Source organism: Lipophrys pholis (assembly GCF_963383615.2).
Source record: "Lipophrys pholis genome assembly, chromosome: 16".
NCBI classification, from domain to species: domain Eukaryota; kingdom Metazoa; phylum Chordata; class Actinopteri; order Blenniiformes; family Blenniidae; genus Lipophrys; species Lipophrys pholis.
In genome coordinates, this window is record NC_137634.1 from 25,935,116 (window position 1) to 25,950,593 (window position 15,478).

The 15,478-nt window shown below is 42.9% G+C and overlaps 1 protein-coding gene across 1 annotated transcript in view; it reads right to left on the reverse strand.

The window, feature by feature from the left end:
- Positions 1-15,478, reverse strand: part of doc2b (double C2-like domains, beta) — a 180,913-nt gene that overhangs the window by 58,861 nt on the left and 106,574 nt on the right. The gene's annotated exons all lie outside the window — the stretch shown is intronic.

Genomic DNA, 15,478 nt, shown 5'->3' on the forward strand with positions numbered 1-15,478 from the left:
GATTACTGAAGGTGACGCCGCCATGTGTAAACTCAAGGGACGAACCCAGAACCTGATATTCTCATCAGGCCCCGAAATACTTCAAGAACTTTATTGTAACAGATTCCGACTGGAAACATTTCTACTGTTTTTAGGCCTCATTTACAGAGCATCTTCCTCCTCTAACATCCAGACTATAGAGCATCTTCCTCCTCTAACATCCAGATTATAGAGCATTGTCCTCCTCTAACATCCAGACTATAGAGCATCTTCCTCCTCTAACATCCAGATTATAGAGCATCTTCCTCCTCTAACATCCAGACTATAGAGCATCTTCTTCCTCTGGCATCCAGATTATAGAGCATCTTCTTCCTTCAACATCTAGATTATAGACCATCTTCTTCCATTAATATCCAGATTATAGAGCATCCTCCTCCTTCTTATTCTGATAAAGTTCTTTCACATGACAGTTTAACCTACCGGCAAGAGACTCCAATCTGGTCCCACCAAGCAAGGTGGTTATAAAGGATTTATACAAGATTTTATTTTTTTTTATATTTCATTGTATTTTGCACTAGAATGTTTCATTGAAATTGACTTTATGCTGAGATTGTAATAATTCTCAGTACTAACTGTTTGATCTTGAAAAAATATAGACATTTTCATTACATACACTGTGAGCAAAACAAAGGAAATCTTGGAAGTGTAACCCTGTTATTTTGCCCCGTTTTATCCTACAATACAGTCTGATGCAAACACTTGTTAAAACGAATGAAGTGTCATTCTGAGTTTCGCCAAAAGCACACCGGGACCCTGTGGTCCTCAAAGTGAAAAGCTGGAGGGATTGGGTGTCGGTTCAGTGGGATGCAGTCAATTCCCACAACACTGGGCAGGTGTCTTGTGCCATGCCCCCCTGGCTGTGTGTCAAGCCCCCCCCTCGCCATGGCTGCGGGGAAGCTTGATGCTGTCTGTCCACCTGAAGGGACAGCTTCAAGTCTGTACTCACCTGTGGTGGGCGGTCCACCTGACTGGACCACTTCAGGACTGTATAGACCTGGAGGAGGCTGTCCACCTGACTGGACAGCTTCAAGAATGCGCATATCTGGGGTAATTTGTCCATCTGGCTGGACATTTTCCAGACTGCTGAGATGTGCAATGTGGCCTAACACATCCGGAATGGTGAGCTCTACCTGACCAACCGGGTTCCTCACATAGCTTAACAGCTGCCTGATCTTTGCTTCACAGGTCTCTGAGCTGTAGCTGTTGAGGTTTCTTCTCTCCTGTGTGGAGAGGCATAGGAGACCAGCGACCACAGTCAAAATATTAATTTGAATAAATTTGTTATTTATCTATTAATAATGAAAAGGGGGCACCACCAGATAAACTGGAAATGGCTAATACCAAAATATCCGTCTCGTTTGAAAAAAGGTTTATTTAAGTTAGTTAATATTTCTTTGTAAAAATATAACAATCTTAAATAAAAGGGAAGGTGTGAGACCTGAGCACAGACTGTTACAAACCAGTGAATTGTCAACAATAAATACACAATAATCACCAAGAATCATTCAATTCAGCTAACAGGCGTTTATTAACAAAAATGTATTAATTCATAAATAATTCATAAATCATCTTATAAATCAACACATTCAAGTAGCAAACGACATCTAACACGGAGATCTAATCTATTAAACAGCAAACCCTATGTACAAAGTGTGTGTGTGTGTGTGTGTGTGTGTGTGTGTGTGTGTGTGTGTGTGTGTGTGTGTGTGTGTGTGTGTGTGTGTGTGTGTGTGTGTTTGTGGATGGTCTGGAGTGATGAGTGTGATAGGCGTAATGACCCCGAACGTCCACCAGTTGGAGGCAGACGTTGGCGGGTCAATGTGAGTGGGTGTGATGACCTCCAACGTCCACCAGGTGGAGGCAGACGTTGGCGGGTCAGGCTGGTTAATCTAAGAAATCATCTTACTGTCTCGATAGAGCTGCTCAGGCTGGTTTAATCTAATAACAGTTGTAAAGTATTTGGATCAGTGTGATCACTGCAAATAATATATGTTATCCCCTTCCCCCCCCCCCCCCCCCTCCCCCTCAACCTCTCTTCTCTTCTCTCTCTCTCTTTGAGCGTTCCCCCCTGGTCGTGTACAGCAGCCATGCCAACTTCTGATGGAGGAGGCAACAGGAGGAGACTCCAGGTCTCTCCCTGTTGCAAGAGCAAAAACTGTTCTGACTCCAGAAGGTTCTAGATCACATTATATGGTTTGCCCAAGCTGCCGAACAGGACAAGGGCAAAGAAAAAGAAAAAAAAAATTTTTTTTTTTAAAAAAGACGTTGGCGGGTCAATGTGGTGACCGTGACGACCACTCGGGGCGTGCGGCGACGCGCAGAGGGAGAGCGCAATGACTTGATGCGTCCACCAGGTGGACGTCAAGAGGGATTGCGATGATCCACGCGACCGCTCGAGGCGTTTGACTCGCTCTTTCTGGGGACGCGGCGGTTGCTCAGCATCCTGAATTCAGAGGCCTGGCTTCAGCTGCAGGAGTGGACAGCGAGGCAATTGATGGTGTGGAGGTGAGGAGACGCTGGCCTACGTCTCCAGAATCCCCCGAAAAAGGGAAAAAGGAGAAGAGAAGAAGTAGTCCAAACTGTGTCCTTCTCGTCCAGCGGGCTGACGTTGGTTCGGTACCTTGGGTCCACTCGGTGCTCTCTTTACTGTCCCGAGGCAGCAGAGACAAGTGTCTCTCTCGGTGGCTGGGATGAGAAGCGGGGGACAGTTGGTAGGACTGGAGTTTCACCAAGTTGAATTTTTGACCCCTGTGGTGTCTGGGTCGGGTTCGACCATCACCATTGGTTGCCAACCTGGGGGTTGGGAACTTCCTGGGGTCTTTGCCTTGGTCCCTGCTGTTTTATGGCCTGTTCATTGTTCCCGGTGTTTCTCCTCTGTCAGAAAAACTGCTTGGAGGAGTTCAATGGAGTCTTAAGCCCAACACCTGTCTTCAGGGAACACTTGCCCTTGGATTCTAGGGTGTCCCTACATCAGAGGTTTTACTGTATTTCACAGTAACATGAAAATAAATTAAAACTGAAATAAGGAGATAAAGGAGGCATTGATTTTCTGTTTTATTTTTAGGAGCTTATAAAGAAAGTTTTTGAAGGATGAACTGATGAATCAATCATTCACTTTAAATGAGTAATGAGAAATGAATCTAATCTTCTGTACTATATAAATATGTATTTCTGCTTGTGAAATAGCAGAGAAGGCCTTGATCCGCCTACAACCTCCTTTCATTCAGGTGGATGTTGTTTATTCAGCTCGGAGGTAAAAAGCTGCTCAATGGACACATTTCTTTTCATCCCGTTAATTCCATTAAACGTGCACTCCGGTCCCGCTGAACGTTTTTATTTGTTTTCATCTCGAGAGAAAACAACAACTTTCTGCTCAAATGAAAAAGGCAGAATCACCCACGTCGATGGAAATTCAGTTGGACAGAAGAGTGGTGAATCGCTGGAAGGTTGAAGGAAGCACGCGGGAACCAACATCTCATCTTCATTAGGTTTTTGCGTCATCGTTTAAACGTTGAGAAGAACAAACAACAAGCAACACAATCTGCTCAATAACAAACAGGAAATGATTTAACCTTCACAGACCAGACATTGAAACACCACAGAGTGTTATAAAAACATGTTGGGATTTATGGCTGGTTATTAGCATTAAATTACTGTAAGTAATGGATTACTGAAAGTAATAAATCCCTGGATGTAATTTTCTGAAAAATTTTAATTATTAAGGAAGTAAACCTGTGGAACAAACTTCCTGAACACCTGAAGACTGACACAACCACCTCTTTTAAACTTAAAACATTCCTATATGCACAGGCTTTTGAATAAAAAATAGTAAACTAATCTGTCTGTGTGTGTGTGTGTGTGTGTGTGTGTGTGTGTGTGTGTGTGTGTGTGTGTGTGTGTGTGTGTGTGTGTGTGTGTGTGTGTGTGTGTGTGTGCGACTGAGTGGGGAATGTGTATGATGAGGGGGGTGACCTCGAACGTCCACTGGGTGATTGATGAGTTCGGATCCTCATCCAAGATGGCGGCTCAGGTGGCGTGTTCACAGAACCAAAATGGTGGCCCAGCTGCTCCGACGCAAAGCCGAGTTGTCGTGGCGATAGGATGGCGCTTTCCGAGGTCACCTGACGACTGGGCGGCTTGGTTGGTCCAGTTCCGATCGCTTGACTTTTAACTGGATGTCGGAACATGCAGTTAAAACTCTGTTGACTGTACGGCGGTATGGCGGCACAAGATAGCAGTTTGGCTGCTCCTTGTGACTTTCTGTGTGTGTTTATCTAATCTCGATCAGATACAATGCGAGCAGCGCCAAACGCCCGCAGGGCCCACGCACGAAATCGGGGGTTAGTAAAGGGGGAGAAAAGAGAAGGAGAGTACTGGCGAGGTTCAGTTCCGATTCCCGGTTCCTCCACACAGAAATCGTAGTGTCCCTTCAGCTTACCTGGTTCTCTGGTTTCTGAGGTGGAGAACCCACGTTTCATACTGGCAATGGTGCGCGTGAATTTCCCGTTCACAAACGGTCTGCAGCTTTGTGCAGCTGCAGCGATAAGGCCTTCACATGCTCTCCACAGTGCGCGTTTGCGCAGTGCCCAATGACGTCAAAATCGTCATCCGCCCCTTTGTGCAGGGTCCGCTGCGGCCCCACTGCGGTCCGCTGCGGCCCCACTGCGGTCAAACGCGCGCAGCTCAAATTTTATGCCAGCACGGCCTGTGCGCTGCCGACTGCGCATGTGTCAGAGCCTACTGGCCGCTTGTGTGAGGAGATCCTCCGTCTCCCCGTCTGAACAATCACAAATTAAAAGCAATTAAAGAGCCAGACGGCTCAGAACTCCTGAAATGATTCCTAAACTACTATAGGAAAGGTGGAGAACGCCGGGCAGCAGAAGTGGAGATATTTTCGAGATCGTTATGGAAAGCTCACAGAAGTGAGCCCAGAAGTGCAGCTGGAATACAATCATGCACGCAGGCTAATCTAACGATGCTGCCCAGACATAAGCGCTTACTGTTAGTTTGCGCTGTGTTGTTCAGCACTGGTTCCTGGGGCTGCGCGGTTCTGAGAGGCCACGGTAACATGTTGGTCACCGGGTCTGAATTCAACATCCCGAATTCTAGAAAAGTTGGGACAGTGTGCAGCGGTGCGGAGAGACGCTGGCTTGCGTCCGAAGGGTCAAAGAAATAAAAGAAAAAAGAGAAAAAGTATTCCAAACTGTGCCCTGATTGTCCAGCGTGCTGAACCTCGGTTTGGTTCTGTGGGTCCACTTGCCGCTTGTGGCTCCGTGCACAGCTCATCTGTTACAGTCAGCGTTTAAATCTGACTTGGAGTTAAAGGGGTTTTTCGCCGCATCCGGGTTTTATACCTGGTGCTCGTCCTGAGGCACCCTTAGGGCTTTTCCACCAAAAAGAACCAGGAGCTAGTTCAGTTCCGGTACCAGGGCCAGTTCTTAAATGAGCACCGCCAAAGAATCGGTTCTTTTTCCACCGTTAACAGAGCCAAATGAAAGCCATGTCATTGCGTCACTCCAAAACGTGATACGTCACTGATTTCACCAGGAGACGGACTGTATTCATTGGTTTGGTCCAGGTCGCTCCATCTAGTCTGACCTGAACCTCTGATGCACCAAAGAGCCAGAAAACATTACGTCTCTTCGTCACTCTATTTGTGTTTTTTCACGTCCGTCTTGTTTTAGTCCGGAGCCCCGGAGTGGACATAGAGGGGAACAAAAATAACGCGTGTATGAGTTTGGGGCTTATTTTTCAACATTTGGGCATTACATAGAGAATTTCTGCTCCTTTCACTTTATTTCTGGACGTGTCTGAATCAAATTCTTCAACATCAGAGAAGAATGGAGGTGTAGAATGATAGAACGTCGCTCTAAAACTGTTTCCAATGGCAACCTCGGTAAACACTGATTAAAGTTCTCTTTCACATGAAGCCGTTAAAAGGCTAATTTTATGGCAAAAATGTCAAAGCTTTCATTTACAGTAGTTTGTAGTTTGTTTTTTAGTTGCAGATAAACCAAAAGTCTGGCTTCAATATAAAGAAGTTCTATGGGTTAGAAAATAATAGTGGGCATCTCATAGCGCAATGCAGCCTCATGCAGACCTCAGCCTGCGGTCAGAACGCCATACAACACATGGAAGTGAAGTTAGTTACAATGATGTCACCATGAAAAGCGTGAGAAAAACCGACAATGGAAAACTGCTTCTAAATTATATCCGACGCAGCTGACTGACAGTGGCGGAGCACGGCAGCGCTCTCGAGATCCGCGGCTCCGCCATCGGGGATTAAATGATCTCGTTTCCTCGTATTATTAACCTGAGGGAGCGACTTATTTTATTGTTCCCACGTGTTAATTCAATTTTTTTCCTCTATAACCACTCCGGGGCTCCGTGTTCGCTGTAGTTTTCAGAAAGCCGGTTCAGTGTCGCTTCCGCCTTGTAGGTCGCGATAACTCCAGAGATAACTCCGCCCCCAGCTGATGACATGTCGGGCCCCGGTCTGGCTCCTCTTTGGCCCAGCAATGAAGTGGGGCCAGCGTAGCACCGGTTCAGCCCCTGCTTGGCCGGGGCTTTGGTGGTGGAAAGACAAAGAACTGGTGCTAAGTCTGGCCCTGGACCAGAACTAGCACCTGGTTCTTTCCGGTGGAAAAGCCCCTCCTGAGGCGCCAGGCTGCATCTCCTTGCGTGGGTCTCAGATTCCGAGACCCGCGCCCTCCTCCTGTCGTGGCGGAGTTGGTGGATCCCCCTGGTGGTGAGGTGCAGGGGTGCAATTTCGAGGGGGTTTGAGGGGGCCCCCTGGTGGGGGTCACGTTACCAATGGCAAATTTTTCCATGGTTGACCACATGTTTTCTTTGTTCTCAAAGAAAACGTGGTCACCCCCCCCCCCCCATTAGAGTGAGTGAACAATAGGATCATGAGCCCAGCAAATATATTCAGCACTTTAAAGTCACTGTAAACCACATGTGCTAATTACTGAAGATAAAGCAGCTTATTAACTGAAGATGACACATATTTCATTATTTTGAGCTCAAAACATCTTTAAATTAGATTTCTGTAAGCGTGTCCACATGCTCTCATGCCACTAGTCTGCTACATGATGTATTATCTGCAAAACATTTCCCTACATATGATTAAATCATAGTATTGGGCATATTAGTCTTCTATGCAGATTACTAGTTCTTCATAGTTTATTCATATTTAATTTCATTGCATTATTCAGGTGAAGTGAATTTAAAGAAATTAGGAAAAAAAACAACAAGTAACAGCTTCTGTTTCACCAGTTTAGTTATATATGTTAGTAGAATCAATTTAAAATTATTCTTTTAAAAAAATGAAAAAGCTACCTAAAATGGTGACTTAAAGTTGCTCAACACGAACAATTCTTTAACATATACTTCCTATAAAAAGGCTCACTTCTGCACAGGGAACAAACCAAAACACCAAAACAAGACCATCACCACTCATTTCTATTCAATTCCACCCCGCAGTTCCCTAAATCGATCAAACCAAAGTCCATCTGTTTACAAACCAACCAACACTGTGTTCATGTTTCCTGACTGACGTCATCTTTGGAAACCTGCCGCAAGGGTTTCTGGGATATCAAAGATGGCGTTGCAGCAGCTGAAGCCAAAATATCAACATTTGGCCGATTCAGCCTGAAAAAAAACCAGCCTGTCTCAAAGAAAGAGTCTTAAAGCCACAAGAATAGTCTGAGATGTTGTGAAACTGATCGTTGATCATTTCCCAGTGAGAATGATGAGATCTCATGAGATCTCATGAGATCCAGTGTGCAAACAGGATCTTGTGACACGATGCTTCAGGAATCTTTGGGAGTTCCCGTGATGCTAAGATGTCAACAAACCCGGGGATGTTCTGTGAAATTGAAATGCTGGAAATAGTGTTTGTATGAGTGTAATGATGAGTTTCCTTCAGAAAGGTATTGACAATGTATTAGAGATGTAAATCAATATTTAAAATTTCCCCCAATGTGGATTCCGGTAGAGGAACTTTAAAGCCCGCTCAGATCGATTTCAAGTGAAAACGCAAAACTTTTGCTGCGTTTTTGGGGTTTTGTTTATACGAAGATGGTGCTTGATGTCAAAGAAAACGAAACTTTTGGGAGGCTTATGGGTGACAACTTCTTGGGAATGTTCCTTGTTGTTGGAGCAAATGCTGGTCCTGGTTACCGTAGTAACAAGTAGTTGCGCACATGCTCAGTCGAGACAATCAGAACAATGTTTCCTCTGTGGTGTCATGACTCCCAGTCCATGTTCTCCTGGACTTGGTAGTTTGTATATGTATGTATGTATGTATGTGTGTGTGTGTGTGTGTGTGTGTGTGTGTGTGTGTGTGTGTGTGTGTGTGCGTGCGTGCGTGCGTGCGTGCGTGCGTGCGTGCGTGCGTGCGTGCGTGCGTGCGTGCGTGCGTGCGTGCGTGCGTGCGTGCGTGTGTGTGTGTATATATATATTAATTATATATTAATATATTATCAATCAAAAATCAAAAATAATCCAAATTGGTACTTTTATTTTGACAGTCATGGTCATAACGATCCAACTTGGTGGTCTGTCCACTAGAATGTCCGTGTTCTCCCAGTGTCAATGTTTAGAACCCATCGTTCTCTGTTGTGTGTGTGTGTGTGTGTGTGTGTGTGTGTGTGTGTGTGTGTGTGTGTGTGTGTGTGTGTGTGTGTGTGTGTGTGTGTGTGTGTGTGTGTGTGTGTGTGGTTTCATCGCAAAAACAAACGGCGTCATCTTGTGGCCCAACATGAAAACTACATCACTTTCGGTGTGTCTGCTGTTTTCGTGGAAATGGACATTGTTTTCAAAATGTTGTCTGAACATGAAACTTTTCTGAAACTTAAAAACAATATTGATGCGTTTTCACCAGAAGCATTGTGTGAATGGGTCTGAAAGGGTTCACCAATTCATTTACTCGTTACTGTCGTCTAACTGGAGGAACACTGACAAAGACAAACAAAGATCTTTATTACGAGCCTTTCATATTTGACAAACAGTTTAACATAAACTCATATCTTTAATGTATTTTTTCATAAAAATGTCTTTTTTCCATTGAAGTCGCCTCAAGCGAGCTTAAAAATTTGGATTTAAAGGTTTAAATCAGCATTCGATCCATGCCTCTGCATGTTTTCATGATAGACAGTGGAGAAAGCCTGCTCAGGTAGATATCTCATTATCTACAGCTGCTTCATTGCACTTATTCATTTGGATATTAACTGGGAAAACATACAGGAGCCAGCAAACCGCTCTACGAAGGGTTAAACGGGAGATAAAACGAGTGACGGAGCAGCGGGAGGAAGAAGCGAAGCAAAGCCGGAGAAGATTGCGCCGCTTTACAGCGAATTATGAAAAAGAGGCGACGCAACAGTCAACAGTCACTTTTTCAACCCCAATCTCTCCCAGCCGTGACCCCGGCGCCTCCATCTGCTCCCTGATTCCTCCTCCCGGCTCCACCAGTTAAACATTCTGCTCTGTGAAACCAGCGCCACCTCTGTGTGTGTGTGTGTGTGTGTGTGTGTGTGTGTGTGTGTGTGTGTGTGTGTGTGTGTGTGTGTGTGTGTGTGTGTGTGTGTGTGTGTGTGTGTGTGCATGTGCGTGTGTGTGTGTAGAAAATCCAAACGCAAACCGTCTGGAGGCCGAAGTGTCTCCTCGCCCAGAGATGCTGCTTCACTGATTGTTATTTTCTGCCTTCACGGCGCCGCTGGCTGTTGGAATGTTACACTTTCTGTTGATATTCAGTCGCTCGCTTGTGTTTTTCCACACAAATCAGCCATTAACACGCCACTATGAGGGCTGATTGGGGAGGTTAAGGCGCAGCGCTCATTTTCTTCTATTGTTCCCTTCAGCAAACACCTGAGCTGCAGATGAGCTGCGTGTGTGTGTGTGTGTGTGTGTGTGTGTGTGTGTGTGTGTGTGTGTGTGTGTGTGTGTGTGTGTGTGTGTGTGTGTGTGTGTGTGTTTGGACGAGGATGAAAGGACAGCTGCATCGAGCCGCTGATTGTGCAAGTGTGCCGTGAATACTGCTTGATCATAATTATGGTGGCTGTGGAGGAGAGCTGACCAGCGCAGGAGGCAGATGGGAGCGTGTCCATGTTCCTCCCATCGCTCCCGCCGAGGTGAGGAGAGCTCCTCGTCAATCACACACACTAAATGCTGTGAAATGAAAGTCCAGGGACGGAGGATTTCGAGGAGAAAGCAGGAGGAGGAGTAATGTCGACGTTCCAGCTTCATCTTTCAGAACAAATCAATGTGAAGCCGACAAAACTAAGACCCTGGTTACATGCTTCAACTCGAAACACGTCACTTCTGTGTTTTCGTTTTAGAAAAGTTTCACATCCACGGAAACAGTGAAACACTGAAAACGATGTAGTGATCATGTTGGGCCACTAGTGGGTGCTGTTGTTAGTTTTTGTAATGACACCACACACACACATGCAGCAGAGAACGATGGGCTCTAAACATTAACACTAGGAGAACACGGACATTCTAGTGGACAGACCACCAAGGTGGATTGTTATTATGGTGACTGTCAAAATAAAAGTACCAAGTTGGATTATTTTAGATTTTTGATTGATTGAGATATTTATTTTGAATATATAAACACAAGTATCAAGTCAATAAGCATGGATATTATGTATGTATGTATGTATGTATGTATGTATGTATGTGTATATATATATATATATATATATATATATATATACACACTCATAGACTCATATACATACACCTATAAAACTATTTCATAGAGCAAAATAATTATTCCAAACTTCTGGATTACATCTACATACTCGAAAAGGAGTGAGAAGAAGTGAACAAACACTTATTTAATCCCACCGCTTTTCCATAAATTATTGTTTCATAGTGTGGTAATGTCCGGCTTCCTAATTATTTATATAATATTCAATTCGTGTTTGTACATGTAAAATACATTAAAAGTATATACAAATATGATACTACCTATTTATATTTGTCTATATAAATATATACCCACATATCCATATATATGCACATATACACAGACACCTACATATACAGTACATGCACACATATACACATGCCTAAATAAGTTAAATAATTAACAAGATAAACCTTAACTTCTGTAATCACCTGGCATAAGTCAAACCCCTTCTTCATCCTTAGATTGTGTAAAGATCATATTTCTATACTGTATTTTAAACTGGTGTATGTTTGGACGTTGCTTTAGCTCCTCATTCAAACTGTTCCACAGTCTGACTCCACTGGCTGAAACACAGAAACTGTTCCTGGTGGTACAGGAGCTGCAGGTTTTGAAGGTGTGTTACCCCACCAGATCTGTGATTTTAAATTATTTGGACTGTAAGAATTTGGAGTTGGTGTGTTCCAGATACTCAACCTTGTGATTTATCCTTCTTGCCCTTTTTTGGAGGATGAATAGTGACTGTATCAAAGTCTGTTAGTTATTGCCCCTAACCTCCACACAGTAAGACTAATGAACAATAAAGAATGCAGAGTGACTTATGATCCAGACCCTGCTTTGCTTGGTATAATACTGAAATACTTTTTGATATTTTATTATGTACATGTTTAATCTGTGATTTCCAGTTAATAATTCAACAGCTTTATTACCCTGAGGAATTCATGCTGACAAACTCTTTCAATTTGAACACCATCTATCTCTAGTTGGACGTGTGTATTTAGTTTGAAGTAACTAAATATTATTTTTGTCTTATTCAGATTTAATGATAGTTTGTTTCTAATGTTTTAATTTTTCTCACTTCTGTAGTAATATCTTCTAATAGTTTATCTAAATTATCACCAGAGCAGAAAATATTTGTATCATCTGCAAATAGGAATAACTTAAACAGCTTGGAAACTTTACAAATATCATTTATATAGAGCAGGGGTGTCCAGCTCCGGTCCTGGAGGACCCCTGTCCTGCATGTTTCAGTTCCTCCCTGCTTCAGCATACCTGAATCTAATGATGATGTCATCACCAAGGCTGAGAAAAAGCTCAACCCTGCAGGACAGGGGCCCTCGAGGACCGAGGTTGGAGGACCAGGGTTGGAGGACCAGGGTTGGAGACCCCTGATATAGAGTATGAAAAGTTTTGGTCCTAACACTGACCCCTGGGGGGCGCCACAAGCAGTGTCCAAACATACTGAACTGACATTACCCAACTTCACAAAGCGTCTCTGTCTTAAGTAGCTTGTAATCCATTTTAATGCAACACCCCTGATGCCATACCTTTCCAATTTATTGATTCATATATCATGATTTATTGTGTCAAAAGCTTTTTTCAAATAAATGAATAACCCCATTGCGTTTTTGTTTTTGTTGTTCTAGAGCATTTGTGATTTCCTCAACTCCTTCTATGATTGCTAATGATATTGATCTGTTAGATCTGAATCCATACTGTCTGGCTGTGAGTAAGTAGTGCTTTTCTAAAAGTGAATCCAATCCATTGTTGAAGTTTTTCTAATATTTTGGAGAATTGCAGAAGTGGTGAGACAAGCCTGTAGTTTGTGAAGTAGGGTTTGTTCCTGGTTTTGTATAGAGGTATTACTATTTTCATTTTGTTTGGAACTGAACCCTTTTGGTATGATTAATTACAGATGTATGTTATAGGTTATGGAATTCCCTCAATGACTTGTTTTACTAATATATCAATGTTATTCATATCAGTATTTGTACATTCTTTAACAATATCCAGTATTTCTTTCTCGTCCACTGGTTCAAGAAACATTGAGCTTGAATTCCTCTCGATCAGCCTTTCAGGTTTTTCTCCAGTTGCTCCTGGATTTGAGATTCTTGCTGCTCAGTCGGGTCCAATATTTACAAAGAAAGTATTAAATTTGTTCGCTATGTCCTCTATATTATCAAGTTCTTTATCTTAATCAATGAAATACCGAGGATACGTTGTTAGACTAGTGCTATTTCTTATAAGACTGTTCAGTATATTCCATGTTCCTTTAATATTGTTTTGTTATCTTCAAGTATTTTTCTATAATATTCTTTTTTACTTTTCCTTATACTATGAGTGAACTTATTCTTATATGTTTTATATTGATTTTCTGCCTCTTTAGTTCTTTGTCTTATGAAATCCCTGTAAAGTGTATTTTTCCTTTTACAGGTATTTTGTATTCCCTTTGTGATCCATGGACAGTTACTGTATTTAGAATTCCTGTGACATTCTTTGATTGGACAATTTTTATCATATAGTGACCTAAATGTCTCCAAGAATGTTTCATATGCGCTATCAGGTCAGAGCCCAGTTCTGTACCAGCAAGTCGTTCTTTAGTGCTCTGATGGCTTCCTCTGTCTTTACTGGTCTCTATTGTATTTGTTTGTTTGGCTTGTTATTCCTGAAAATGTTAACATATACTGTGAAAACTGGAAGGTGATCACTGATATCATTGATTAATGTCCACCTACTGTGTTATTGTCAATATCATTGGTGAAGATATTATCAGAGTGGCACAATGAGATGTGATTCTGCTGGGTCTGGTGGTTTTTGGAAACAAGCTCAAACTCTACATTGCATTGGCAAATTCATCTTTGATTTGATGGTTATTGGGATTTAACAGATCAATATTGGAGTCTCCACATATGAATACAGTTTTGTTACCCTTGTTTGAAGACATGCCCTCCAGCAGGTCCTTGAAAATGTCAATCCTTGATCCCGGCTAATGCAGATGTTTCTATTCCTCCCATTGTTGATCTCAATTGTTATGAATTCTACTAGGTTGTCCACCACAGTTGTCATGCTCTCTAAAACCTTGAAGTCCAGCCTTTTACCCACACATTGCTACACCTCCTCCACTTTTATTTTGCCTATTGTTGCCCCTCAGTTCATAACCCTCTCGCTCAAAGTCCAAGCCCTGTTCTGTGTTTATCCAGGTTTCAGACATTGCAATAATGTTAAATGGGTGTAAACATTTCTGTAAAAATTCCTGAATGTTATTGAAGTTTGCATACAAGCTTCTGCTGCTGCTGAAGTGGATAATTGATCATTTGTCTTTTGATTTAATGTTCCGGTTGTACTGTTCATCAGTGTAGTAGTGGCAATTGTTGCTGCAGGAGGAAAAGAAGTAATTGTCCGGGTCTATTTCCTGTTCCAAGTCCTTCAAATTGTAATCGTTGTAATGAAATATTTTCAATCCGGATTGATTCTGTCCACTTATTTCCTGAGTTGTGTGTTTATGGTCTTCAGTTGCAAACGGAGTTCTATCTGTGAGTGTCATGGTTGCAGATGTTCTTGCTTGTTGCTTTATTGTCCAGCTCATGATGATCATTGATATTTGTCCAGGTCCGCGATGCTTCCAACCACCAGCACTTTAGCTCCCTCCGGTGTTCCATTTAGTTTAAAGAATATTTTACAGTTTAAAGTCTAAGTGTTCTGTATTTCGTTCTGCTTCTTTAGGCACCGTGCTCTTCTGACTATGTCTGCGTTGTTCTTGGTAAGGTGCTCGTTAATGAAGACGTCTGTTCCTTTTAATTTCCTTCCCTGTGTCGTGGTAAAATTATATCTTGGCCTTATACTCATTATATTTGATCATCATAGATTTCCTACCTTCCTGGCTTTATGCCAGCAACTCTTGGTTCACTCCTTTTTCCAGCTGGCTTTCAACCAGCAAACATTCCATGGAGCTCGCATCCAATCATCCGACTCGGCCCCGTTGTTAGCGGTCCCATCCCGAGCGTATGACCGGGGTTTAACCCGGAGCCCGGTGATGATCACGTCGTTCATCCTGGTGTGCTGCTCCAGGTCCCCCACCCTGCTTTCCAAGTAGGCCATCCGCTTGTCCTTCTCTGTAGCCGCAGAACTTTCATCTCCTCCTCCAGGTCCAATATGCTCTTCTGCTGCAGTCTGACAGCAGAAACTTCTTCAGATAGGAAATTGAGTGACTTTTAAATGTCTTCCTCTTCCTCTGCCACCAAAATCTTCTTCGGACCCATATGGCCTGGTTACTACGGTGACCGGTCTGCTGCATGCTGCTGGCGTTCTGCTGCCATTATCACAGTGACTGTAAAAAGTTTGTGTAAAAACTAGTGTTCCAATTAAAAATATGATTAATCACAGGGTTGTTATAAATTCAATTCAGTTAATGATATTGTTTATTTTGATCTGTATTAATTGGGTTTCATTTTGCATGAGCAAACAGACTCAAGAAGGAAGGGAATATATGAACATGTTAATAAAAACAACATTTTTCAAACCAAACATTCATCCTCATTCATGTTCCTGTTCTTCCTTCAGCAGCTACTGAGACAATCTACCTGGTTGACACTGTCTGAGAGGACAGCTGATGGTGTCTTAGTTACAATGCTGCTGCAGCTGAAATCAGCCTCCCTCACTGAGCAGTGGCTGAAGGAGTGGTGAGATATTTACATGGCGCCAGCAGTGACGGCTTGTCTTCAGCTCCTGAATGAGCTGGCCACC